We start from the raw sequence: 13,676 nt of genomic DNA on the forward strand, positions 1-13,676 counted from the left end.
GTTCAAACCCCACATTGGGCAAAAGATTCCCGCATTGCAGGATTTTGGACTGGATTAGCCTTGTGGTCCCTTCCAATTCTATAATTCCATGATTCCATGAAATAATCGATGATAATCCAGGAAAGAACTCTCAGAAAAAAAGTTTTCCAAGGAAGCACATAAATGCCAAACTGATTCCAAATTGAGACAAGGCAAGTTTGCTTGTGACTATCAGGAACCATTGTAAGCTCTTCCAAGGAGTAAGTATGACATATACATATAATTGCAAAAAAGGAAAGAAATACAAAAATTCCTAATCTATTCAGCATTGATGTTTTATCCAGGTGGTTAACCAAACCTTTATAGCACTTATCTGTGAAATAATATTCTTTTTTTTATTGAGCTGGGTATTTGCAGCACCTAACTTAGATGTGTATATTAAACCCATTTAAAATCAGTTTATTTCGAACCAATTGGCTCTGAACATCAGTGTATAATGAGCTGATTCTCCTTATTGTAGGTGTATGAACACAAGTCTACACACTCCAGCAAATTGTTAACCCGGTCTTTGATCTTGCATATCTTCAGAGCTAGAATCTTTCAATAAATGTAAAGATAATTTCTTTTTCTTAGCTGTTCGCAACAATTCAAATGGGGCATGATTGTGAAATTTAGAAGCTGATTCCTAAATCTATGCACCTATAAAACCCAGACTTCAACCTGTACTGCCACATGGGTGAAATTTTATTTTAAAAAACGGCGGGGGGGGGGGAATTAAGAGTTCCCCAACACTCAGAAAAGAATCAAGTCAACCAGAAAGCTAAAAAGGAATGAAAGAGCAGAATACTTCAAGTAAGTATTTTGAGCATTATATCTCTTCCTGGCGGGTGGGGAGAGGGGTGGAATTCAGTGGTAGCTCAGCAAATGTGACTGATCTGCACATTAGTCCAAAATGTGTAGATTATCAGGTCAATGAGCTGGAGAGTTGGTGCCTCTGGAACTAGGTAAGGTGTGCACTTGCTCAGAGGGCAGCATCGTTACTGGAGAGAGTGGGATGGATTTGTAGGAACAGTGAATGTATACATACATACGTTTCCGAGCACAATTCAAAGTGTTGGTGCCGACCTTTAAAGCCCTAAACGGCCTCGGCCCAGTATACCTGGAGGAGCGTCTCCACCCCCATCATTCTGCCCGGACACTGAGGTCCAGGGCTGAGGGCCTTCTGGCAGTTCCCTCACTGCGAGAAGTGAGGTGACAGGGAACCAGGCAGAGGGCCTTCTCAGTAGTGGCACCCACCCTGTGGAATGATCTCCCATCAGATGTCAAGGAAATAAACAACAATCTGACTTTTAGAAGACATCTGAAGGCAATGTTTAGGGAAGTTTTTAATGTTTGATAGTGTTTTTAATATTGTTGGGAACCGCCCTGAGTGACTGGGGAAAACCAGCAAGATGGGCAGGGTATAAAGTTGTTGTTGTTGTTGTTGTTGTTGTTGTTGTTGTTGTTATACATAATGTTATTTGTATGCCACCTTTCCACAGATCAAACCATGCTTAAGGCATCTTACAATGGGGGGGCACTTAACTGCAGCATAACAAAAATAGTTAAAAACAACATATCAAACATCAGAATATGCATAAGCATACTGAACAATTTCCACATAAATCACAAGATGTAAAATAAAGATTCACACACAAAAAGCCCAGTGACAAAACTCCTTACCAACAAACACCCCCAAACAGCAGCCCAAGAGTCTGCATGCAGTTGAAGAATACTCTATTTGATAGGAGTTGTTTTTCACGTGTTGGGAGGGGCAAACAGAGAACAGTATCAAAACATAACAGGGAGCATAGCACCCATTCTGTTTTTCATCTCTGTTTGTCAGCTGCAAATTAATCTCTCACACATACACCACGCACGCAGAAGATCATTTGAGCCCTTTCTATGCAGCCTTCACCTATGCAGTTCCCAGATTGCCTTGGGATGTTGCAGCAGCACCAACTACAAGGATGCTTGCAGCTGCTTTGATCATTCTTGGCCAGCACAATGCTTCAGGAATGCTTGCTTGCAAATGAACTCCACGGCCTATGATGGAATTGACCTGCTAGTGAGCAAGTTTATGGCTGCAGCCGTGAACATACAAAAGCTACTTCTGTGTGCCTCACATCATCTGTATGCTTGTTATTGTCCAGATCACAGCCAGGCTCGTCTCTAACCAGTGGTGCAGCTGGTGTGCTGAATCAGGGCACTCCTCACTGCCAAAGGCGCCGCGGGGAGTCCGGAGTTGAGCGGAGTCTAACTCGCAGTGTTTCGCAACCTGTGGGTCCCCAGATGTTGTTGGACTACAACTCCCATCATTCCTAGCCAGAATGACCAGGCAGCCTCTGCCACCTGCCGCCCCGCCACCTTGGGAGTCGGGCTCCTGCTGCTCAACAGCTGAGCGGGAGGCGTTAAGGCGCGGCCGGTGTGAACGCGCCTCAACATGCCTAGAGGCTGTGTGCTTCCCACTAGGCGCACAGCCCAGCCTTGCCTCCGCTGCCTTGGGCTCCTGCCCAGAGTCTGAGGCTGAGCAAGGGAGGCGTTGAGGTGGCCGGCCTACACGTGCCTCAACCTGCCTAAATCCCTCAGGCATGCGGTTGTTGGGAATTTTATATCTCACCAGCAGCGGGAAGCAGCACAATAGTTGTTGACATCATGTGATGCCTGGTAGCGTGAGACAGGAAGTCTCTGATTGTCCTCAGTAACTGGAGAGAGTTACTTTTGCTTCTGAGTGAAGTGAGTGTCAAGTTGGATTTCTGTGCTAGCTGCTCAGGAGAGCAGACATGTCAGATGAGAGCTCCGTGTACAGTCCATAAATAAAGTAGTGTGTAGACTACTGACTGTCTCTTTCTGTGATGGGATACCAGAAGACGAGTGTGCTCCTCTCAGGATGGAGGGGTTGCTGGACTGAGGGCAATTTCCGGTCAGAGAGTGACCACCGGAGGGGCCTCGGTGTCTTGGGAAGTTGGCACCCTTCCCGGCGGGCGTTTTTCCAACAACGGTCACGTAATCAAGCTCTCCTGGGCAGCCCCGTTGGCACTGTGGAGCTCTCCTTCGGCTCACCGGGTCACGCCCCAGTGAATGGGGCTTGGGCCACAGAACACATACCAAACTTTCTGTGGGATGGCCGCCCCTGGAGCCCTTTCCAGTGACTGCCGCAGAGAAGCCCGTTTATTTATTTCTTGGAGCATTTTAATCATCGTATCACAGAACTGGACAGTTGGAAGGGACCTCCGAGGGTCCTCTAGACCAATCCCCTCCAGTGCAGGAATCACAGCACAAGCATCTCTCTCAAAACAAGTTTGCTCCCTCTTCCCTGTGAACAGCCCTTCAAATACAACAGAATAACAGAACCATGCACAGAGTTGGAAGGGAACCCTCAGGGTCATCTAGTCCAACCCCTTGCAATGCAGGAATCTTTTGCCCAACATGGGGCTTGAAACCACAACCCTGAGATTAAGAGAGTCGTGTTTTACTGACTGAGGCATATCTAAGTTCAGCATTTCTTTTCTCATTTTGGTGCCAGGTTAAGCTATGCCATTTTGCCTGGACAATTTAAGACCAGGAGTGACTTGTCAGATTTTGGCTGGCCCACATGCATCTGACACTATATAAGTGTGTATATATATAGGTGCATTGTTAATAAATGCTGGTACCTTTCCCGGGAAAATCAGAGGCTCACTATGTCAGGTTCCTATTGGAAGACCGGACAAATGCTAGAACATTAGCAGTGGCAAAGTTTTTATCGGTGGTTGCAAGAACAAATGATCCCTATATTCTGAACTAAATGCTTGTTTAACCTGGAGGTAGGCTGTATGAATTGTGTATTGCTTTGTAATGATTTGTTGGGTCTCTGGACCGTAATAAAGATTTATGATGATGATAGGTACATTGTTAATAAATGAGCAACTAAAAAAACTTTGTTTATGTTTCCTGTTTTCTTTTCCCAAGCAGAGATAATGTGTAAGCGGGTGTCGGCTCCCTAAAAAAAGGTCAACAATTCTAGGGAACCTTTTCTAAAAAAGATCAACAACTGGGGGGGGGGGCGATGGAGGGATGGATCTTTGCACCGCAGCGCCAGCTATGCTTAAGATGGCCCTGATCACAGCCATTGTCATCAGGGTGTTTCCTAGGTGACAAAGACAACAACAATGACACTTTTTAAAGAAGTAGTAGATCTGATCAGATAATGTGCAATCACTACTGAACAGGATGAATAGTTTCTAATCCCTAGACAACTGGCACTATTTCCTGTTCAAAGAGGAAGGGAAGCCCACTTCTGATACTCCAACACCTGCCTGTGTCCAGGCTGACACCATTTAAAAAGCAGCTGCAAAGCAGCGTTGTCAGTTTTGCCAGACTTCTCTGGAATGGCTTTTTAAGGCAGGGGGGAAAGTGTGTGTTTTTCTAAGGGTGACAGTAGGGAACAGGCAAGTGCCATTGGGGCAAGAAAGGGCTGCATAGATGAGATTACAGTCAGACACTGTGACCTGCTCACTAGGTGAGAGGATAGTGCTACAGTCAATTCACACCTGCAAGAACTGCACTGCAATATTACCATTGCAAACTATTGTGATATGCCATCACTTGAAGAAGGCAAAGGAACAGGAAGACAACAAGAAAAGCACAAAAATGCAAGAGCTTGGGGTGAATGTCCTGAGGATTTTCCGGAAGAAACGAATGAGTGGATTATGTCAGTATCAGAAGAAATAGCTAGTGGGGAAGAGGGATGTTTAAGGTTTTTGTTTGGTTCTCTTTTTTAAGTTAGCCAGTCTAATTTTCCCTTCCTGGACTAATACATGGATCAAAACGCAGTTATCCTTCAGTTTTTGCACTTCTGATTTTGAGATGCAGTTCTCAGCTCAAAGATATGTACCCAAATACACAACATATATACAAACAAATGAATTTTATTTTAAAATGCATTCAAACGTTTGAGAGTAAATGCATACCAAAATGCTCAGTTTGTGAACAATACATGCAAAAAAGAATGCACATTTTGTGTGTGTTGGGGGAGTTAAATTGCAGAATGATGTGGAAATGGAACAAGACAGACTTAAAATGAAGGTTTTGAAAACTGACGTAGGCTGGGAATAGACTGATCTCTCTGTGTCTAGGGTGGAATACCTCTATCTGTTTTTCATTCATTCATTATGCCATTTAGTTTTAAAGACAATGCTAATAACTAGGATATATTTACTTATTTATATCACCTGTGTACTGCTTACCAGCCATAACGGTTCTTAAAGTGGTTCACACTAATAATTACAGAATTAACACTGTTGCCAGATTACAAAAATCTAAGCCGATTAGTTGTATTACTTTTGGTGAATTAAGTGATTGGTTTAAATTTGCATATGGGGAAAAAACCCAGAATTTCTAAGTGAGAAGCATTATTTGCTTTTATTTGATGCTTGCATGTGTCAAAGGAGGGGGCAATTTAGATTAATTTTGCCCTGCTATGCAAGAGAAAACAAGGCATATCTCTTTTAAGGTTGTGCTTGCAGTCACAAGATTAATGCTAATACTAATGTAATAATAATTTGCGAGGGGGACTTGTTCTTTTGAGCTGTGTGCACACCATACATTTAAAGTAACCCCCAAAGAATTCTGGGAACTGCAGTTAACCCTTCGCAGAGCTATGATCACCTGGAATCCCCGCTGCAGGGAAGGGCTCAGGAACAGTGGAAGCTATTTTACACCATGTCAAAACATTGGTCCGTCTAGATTAGCATTGTATATACTGAGTGGCATTTCTCTTGAATATCAGACAGTTTTTTCTCACAGGCGTACCTGGAGATGCTGGGGATTGAACCTACAACGTTTTGCAGACAAAGCAAATGCTCTACCATTAAGCTACAGCTTATGGAATTGCAAAGGAAATGGAGCTGGGGGCAGGGAGGTGAAGCCCAGATCCTGCTAATCCCTTCTTCCCTGAAAATTTCGATCTCTGGAGCCGCTGCTTTGCAGAGGAAGAGAAGAGGCAGCTTGGTTTCAGGATATGAGGTGAAAGTGGAACATGTTGTTCTGGCCTTTAATGAAAAGGGGAAGATGGAGCTTTCATAAAATCCTAGAGAGTCTTAGATGTATTGTTGTCCCCAGGCTCCACAAACAACTTCCTTTCACCTAGCTTGGTGGAATCAAAAGACAGCATAACCAAGTAAATACCAAATACCTAATAAAAAAGGCTCTCTTGCAGAAATATTGAAATGGAATGTATCCCCAACCCCAAAAAGCATGCCTCCACAGGAGCCATTTCAGTCTTCCGGAAAACTTGTATATTAAAATATCCTATTGATCAAGTTGATCTGTGGTGTAGATTCCTGTTTTATAAAGGGCAATGAGGGAAAATGGGAGTAATATGTACATCTTAATAAATGAAGCATTAAATTTCAAGTCTCTAAAATGAAGAGGGGGAACACAAAGCAGCCTCTGGTTATTTGTTAAAAATATCTCTTTAAGGTTCCTCGTGAACAAATAGCTTACCCCTGCCCTCAAAAAAATACCTATTAAAGTTTATTTACTATTTTTTTATTAAAAAAACTTATCTCTACCATATCTCAGCAATGGTAGAGCCAAACTGAAATACCCTTGAACTTATGAGAAAATAATATCTGGGATATAGCAATGTCTGAGCATCTCACCAGACACATGAGGGCAACTAAAGACATAACAAATAGAGGCACCTTCCAAGAAATGTGGACCCCTTTCTTTAACTATGTAAATGACCAAAATCAAGACCTTCTTATACCAACCGCTCGACCTTCTTAGTGGAGGGGTTACACCAAGTACAGTGGTACCACCGGTTGCGGATGGGATCCGTTCTGGAGGTCCGGCCATATCCCAAGGTTTTTGCAACCAAAGGGACTGCTTCTGCGCACGCACGATGGTAGAGCGCTTCTGCGCATGCGCACGTGGCAAAAACCCGGAAATATACTTCCAGGTTTGCCGCTTATGTATCCCAAAGTTTACATAACTGGAGGGATATGTAAGCGGAGTTATGACTGTAATATGTTTGAATGTTGAATGTGTAAGTGCAGTGCTTTTTTCGGGGGGGGGCCGCATACCCCTAAACATTTTGTGAATCTAATGGGAGAAGAAAATTAAAAAAATAAATTTTTTAGTTTCTTCTCTAGCATGGTGAATTCAGTTCCGTTGCTACCCCCAATGGCGGCCTCATTTCCTGTCACGGTGTTTCCTGAGCCTCAGATGGAAGCGGGTGTTTAATGTGTGAAGCAGTGTGGAATGTGGATGTGTGGTGTTTTACTGATGAAAGTTCGCATGTTCTTTGTACTTTGGTCCATTTATTGCATTTATTTTCCCCAATTGGAACTATAAAGTGATGGTTTTCTTGAGTCAAAATGAGATTACCCCTAAACATTTTTTAAGAAAAAAAGCGCTGTGTCTAGCGACAATGGATAAAATATAATCCATTCGATGTACTACTTGGACGCGTATTTAATGGTTATTGTATTTGAATTTGTTTAAAAAGCATTTTTAAAATTTGTTTTTAAAAAGTGACTATAGTGTTTATATGGCACTATTGGGGTGACTAAATTCAAAGCCACAGAATAGTGAACAGGTTTTTGAGCTTTGGTATGGACCAAAATGATGAGGGTGGGTGGGTGTCTAGGATGGCTGTGTAGTGCTTGCCACTGCTGTACATAGCACATTTTTCTTGGTTGAAAAGATTAATTCATTTTGGCACCTAAGAATAAATGAGTGTGTTGCCCATATCCTTCAAACAGGAGTGTCAAGAACTGTGCTCTTCTTGGGGGTGGTTCATACAACATCCCAGTACATAACAGCACCAGCGGAATGTGCTCCATCGTTTTTCAATGAATGGGCATTTAGCATTTTTAAAGCTCTACCCGTTTCATTTTTGCACCTTCCATTATTATCATTAAGACAGCAAGCACTTGCATTTGAAAGGGATATCTTTAGAGTGAAATATCTAATAAAGAATGGAAACCAGATGATAATTCCTACCAGTGGGTGGCATTTGCTCAAAGCCTTTCCCTACACATCCAATTTGGTGGTCTGTCATCGGAGAACACGGTCAAGCCTTGTTTTCCCCTCAAGTCAATTTTAATTTAGAAATAGCTAAATTTACCTTGTCTGTTGAAGTCACCTGGGCTAATACAATTGGATCCCATGCTGTTCTGCAAACGCAAACATCTCATGTGTGTGTCTAGAGAGGAAGCACCTCTAATTATTCACTGTAGGCCATCTGAAACAGTGGTTCCTCATCTTGCAGACTGGGTACAACCCATGACACCTCTCCTCCTGGCCTGCGGCTGCTGCTCCTTACCCTAAACTTTACCCACAGTGCCATATTGAGGCTTCAAAAGATCCTCCTACTGGAGGCAACATGAGTGCATTTGGAGGTGCATGGGAGGCACTGGGTAGGGGTAGAGCTGGGGAGTATAGGGTTAGCCCATCTATCTGTGACTACCCCATTGAAATGGCCCTTTGTGCCACATTTAGGGTTCAACAGGATGGTTTTTTTGAAGCCTAAATATGGCAAGGGTATAGTAGCTACAATTTGGATGGCAGTTACAGTGGTGCCCCGCAAGACAAATGCCTCGCAAGACGGAAAACCCGCTAGACAAAAGGGTTTTCCGTTTTGGAGGTGCTTCGCAAAACAAATTTCCTATGGGCTTGCTTCGCAAGACGAAAATGTCTTGCGAGTTCCTGCGGGTTTTTTTCCTCCCCCCCTTTTTCTAAGCCGCTAAGCCGCTTATCAGCTGATCCGCTAAGCCACTAAGCTGCTTAACAGCTGATCCGCTAAGCCGCTTAACAGCTGATCCACTAAGCCGCTTATCAGCTGATCCCCTAAGCCCCTAAGCCGCTAATAGCGCTAATCCGCTAAGCCGCTAATGGGCTTGCTTCGCAAGACGAAAAAACTGCAAGACGAAGAGACTCGTGGAATGGATTCTTTTCGTCTTGCGAGGCACCACTGTACTTTGTAAGAAGCTACAGTGGTACCTCAGGTTATATACTTAATTTGTTCCGGAGGTCCGTACTTAAGCTGAAACGGTTCTTAACCTGAAGCAGCACTTTAGCTAATGGGGCCTCCCGCTGCCGCCACGCCACCGGAGCACAATTTCTGTTCTCATCCTGAAGCAAAGTTCTTAACCTGAGGTAATATTTCTGGGTTAGCGGAGTCTGTAACCTGAAGCGTATGTAACCTGAAGCTTATGTAACCTGAAGCATATGTAACCTGAAGCGTATGTCACCTGAGGTACCACTGTATATGAGTATGTGAGCGAGACAGAAAATGAATGTGTGTGTTTATGTGTGTAAAGGTTGCATGTGAGTTGATTCGTGCAGATGCAGATGCACATGAGTGTTTGTATGCAGTATACACCTGCGAAGTGCTGTCTCCAGCCACTCCTGCTAGAGTATTTGTACCTCACCCGCCTTCCCACCCTCTCCCTCCGTATAAGCAGCAGTGACCCACCGCCTGGGAAGCCAGCATAACTGTTATTTCCCACCTGCTGAGATGGGGAACCAACTTCTGGTGAGATATTATTCAGCATCTTTACAGGTGAAATAATGAGCAACCCATTTCTTTTCAGGAGGTCAAAATGGAGTCTGGACTAACCATCCCACTTCCTTTCTTCCTCCCGCTTTGAAACTGTTCTATTTCCTTCAAAACCTTCCCACTTCAACCGCTGTCTGGCCCTGGGGTTCACCAGCCACAGCCAGTCAGAAAATGTGGGCCGGTGGACCCTGAGATGTACAGTGTGGATTTTGTAGTTGAAGACCGCCAGGCTCTAATTGGATTTTTTGCAACGAAGCCTGCATTGCGTTCGGGATGAAGGAAAGCTTGTTAAAGAGAACACTTGTTGCTATACAGCAGGTAATGATCGTGATATCTAAATCATTTGAAGTGGATACTATTCATTATAAAGAAATCTTTGGTCTTGTGTTGTTTGAATCTGGGGGTGACACAATTACAAAAAAAAGACAGAAGACAGAAGAAGTACCAACAAAAGAACAACGGCAAGGGAAACTTATGGAATATGCAGAACTGGCAAAACTAACAGAAAAATTACATGAAAAGGACAACAAAGACTTTAAAAGAGAATGGGAACCATTTACAACATATATGAAAAGGCAACATAAAGAAATGGACTCATTGGCAGGGTTTGAGTAAACAATCACAACTGTATACAAAAAAAAGACTATATGTATTGAGAAAATTTTGGGGAAACAATATGCAGGGTGAACAATATGGAAATAAAACAAAACAGGAGTATGAAGGAAGTCCAGGGGAGGAGGGTCGAAATATGAAAAATTGTTAAAGATATATTGTTAGAAGAAGTATACATGAAAAAATAAATAAAAATTATTTTTTTAAAAAATACCAAAAAAATGATATTCAAACTTCTATGGAAGACAACTAGGCTGGAACACATTCAGTGAATTGATTTCTTCTTCTTCCTCTTCTTTGGCCAATTGAAATTTCATCTACAACAAAATGTAGCAGCGCAGATTGGTCCTGTTCAGGGTTCCAGCTAGTCAGCCAAGGCCTTTTCCATGATATTCCATTCCATTCCTCCTAATCTTCTCTTTCCACTCTAACCCCTATAGTTAGTTAGCATTTTGAGTCCACTAAGTGCATTTAGTACTCATTGGGCTATTTTTGGGTTCTTTAGGGCCAATTATAAATTAAAATAAATGTGAAATCACAGCAGCAAGATTTTATGGAACATTATAATCTGAACTGACTCAAGCACTTAATGTTCTTGAACAGAACGCTATCTGTGCTGCACTTCAGAACAAAAGGAAGATCATGAGGGGTTCAGGTAGTCCTGCAATGTGGCTGGTAGGCTTAGTAAATCAATCCCGGTGGTGTACTATTGGTGGACCATGTATGATGCATGAGAGCATCTCCAGAACATGTGCAAGGCATTATATTTTCCCTTCCCTTCCACTCCAAATGGTAAAGCATTCCTAAACAGAAAATATCTCCATTTGAAAATACACAGAGTACTTGAAAGTAGTTGCATGTGTGTCGACTGCTATGTGACAATGCACCCAGGAAAGCCACTATTGGCCACCGCTTCCCAGCATATACACACCACATCCCCAGCTGAACTCGATTCACTTTGGGGTTTCATGTGACTAGTGACCACTGAGCATGAAGCTTATCTCTAGCTGATCAGCTACACCTATTAGATTCAATGGGGACTAGAAAAGCATTGTGCTGTGAGTCTACCCAGACACGCATGTATATCAGTGACATGTATGCATCTCTTTTTCGGGTTCAGGTTGCATGTGTAAACAGGAGCAGGGAGGGACATGACAATCTATACCAGGGACTCAGCCACATTAGTAAAAATAAAAAATAAAAAGTTTTAAATGCGTTATAATGCTGTGACACCAGATGGCGCTGTGGAGTTCCATCTTTCGGCAACATGATTTCCCATTACAGTGGTACCTCGGGTTAAGAACTTAATTCGTTCCGGAGGTCTGTTCTTAACTTGAAACTGTTCTTAACCTGAAGCACCACTTTAGCTAATGGGGCCTCCCACTGCCGCCACACGATTGCTGTTCTCATCCTGAAGCAAAGTTCTTAACCCGAGGTAATATTTCTGGGTTAGCAGAGTCTGTAACCTGAAGTGTCTGTAACCTGAAGCGTCTGTAACCTGAGGTACCACTGTATAGGCACTGGAGAAGCACATGCTCTATTGTTTCTATTTATCCAGAATCACAGGGGAATTGTCTCTCTGAGTAAGCAATCTTCCTATATTGACCTTCAATGACAGCTGAGGGGAGGGCGAGACATCGTGTCAGGGTAAAGGCCCTCCGATGCTTAGGGACTTCAAGTTTAGTTAGATATGCCATGGGGGAGACAGAGTACCTGATGGATTCATTGGCAATAAAAGTTGGGGTCCTGGCTAGATCTAACTAGCGCTCTGTGTCTGCTACACGTTGTTTAATGAGTGCTTTGGCCTGATCATATCACATGCTGAGTAGAAGACCTGGAGAGAAGCCCAGGGACACAGGTATCAAATGAGGGAGGAGGGGTGTGAAGGAGCAACAGAAAGGCAGAGGAAAGCAAGTGGACGACACACTTTTGGATCTGCCTTCCACTTTCTACTGGCATGTGGTTCCTGACATATTACCCAAATGGAATGTGCCCCTCAACAGAAAGAAAGGTAGCAGAACCTGACCTATACTGAGAGAGTCATTTCATTGCAACAGAGAAATGCCTCCGATTATTTTCCTGACCAATAATAATAATAATAATTTTTATTTGTATCCCGCCCTCTCTGGCCAAAGTTGGGCTCAGAGTGGCTAACATCATAGAAATTAGACGATATGCATAATAGAAGCGATCAATCAATTAAGATACATCCCACAATTAATTCAAACAATTAAAATTAAAACTGGACAAGTGGCAATCTTCAGGTTAAAACCGGGAGCGGTTAATACTCACCAAGACCAACTGTTTCCACTGATATCATAAGGACCTATGAGTGGGCTGGGAACCTCCTTCGTGCTTGTTCTTATACAAAGAGAAAATGAGTCAGGCTGAACCCTGACCAAAGGCCTGGCAGAACAGCTCCGTCTTGGAGGCCCTGTGGAAGGATGTCAAATTTCCATGGATTTCTATGGGGGAGGGGACAGTTAACTCATTAGTGTGTAAAAAGGGTAGGGACTCATTTGGGAAGCTCAAAAGAAAATGTCTAATCAGTTTTATTGCTTCAAAATAGCCCTTTCTGGTGCCTTAGCTGATATTCACCTTGAATCCTACTTTTAGAAAGAAAGAAAAGCAGAAATATGTCTTGTTTGCTTTCAATCTCCCTTGCCATGCTCAATTAACTCCACCTTTTTCCGTTCCCCACAAGGAGCTGTCAGTTCCTTCTGGCAATGACTGTTCAAGTGTACCCCAGACCAGTATTTTAGCTCTCCTGCATAGCAGCCCTTCAAAGCTGAAGCTTCACAGGTCGGAGCTAGACATTACAAATTAAAGGCTTTTGCAGATGATTTAGTACTGACCTTGCAAGAGCCAGACACTAGTACCAAAAGAGCTTTGGAATTAATTCAAGTATTTGGCCAGGTCGCAGGATTTAAGTTGAATAAACAAAAAACCAAGGTACTGGAAAAGAACTTAACAAATGTTGAAAGGGAAAGATTCCAAGAGGAAACTGGGTTAGTGGTGGCAAAGAGTGTAAAATACCTGGGGATTAACATGACATCTAAGAATGTGAACTTATTTAAGGACAACTATGACAAGTGCTGGACTGAGATAAAGAAAGATTTAGAAATATGGTCAAACCTGAAGCTTTCCTTGTTAGGTCGAATTGCTGTGATCAAAATGAATGTATTGCCTAGAATGTTATTTTTGTTTCAGACATTACAAATTGTTGATAAACTGGACTGTTTCAAGAAGTGGCAGAAAGACATATCTAAATTTGTCTGGCAGGGCAAAAAGCCCAGAATTAAGTTTAAGATACTTACCGACTCTAAAGAAAGAGGGGGGTTTGCCCTGCCGGACTTAAGACTTTACTATGAATCGGCAGCTTTCTGCTGGTTAAAAGATTGGCTACTTCTTGAAAATGCAGACATTCTAGATTTGGAAGGATTTGATAATAATTTTGGTTGGCATGCATATATCTGGTATGACAAGGTTAAAGTGTATA

At 42.8% G+C, this 13,676-nt stretch overlaps 1 long non-coding RNA gene across 6 annotated transcripts in view; it reads right to left on the reverse strand.

The window, feature by feature from the left end:
• LOC307223656 overlaps positions 1-13,676 on the reverse strand; it is a 219,220-nt gene that overhangs the window by 23,625 nt on the left and 181,919 nt on the right. The window contains exon 4 of one of the 6 annotated variants that reach the window (XR_013842163.1): positions 11,696-12,011. The exons of the other annotated variants lie outside the window; for them this stretch is intronic. This is a non-coding gene — a long non-coding RNA (uncharacterized lncRNA). Of the gene's footprint in view, positions 1-11,695; positions 12,012-13,676 lie in introns of those variants that run through there. 6 annotated transcript variants of the gene reach the window in all.

This window comes from Podarcis cretensis (assembly GCF_951804945.1).
Source record: "Podarcis cretensis genome assembly, chromosome: 9".
NCBI lineage: Eukaryota > Metazoa > Chordata > Lepidosauria > Squamata > Lacertidae > Podarcis > Podarcis cretensis.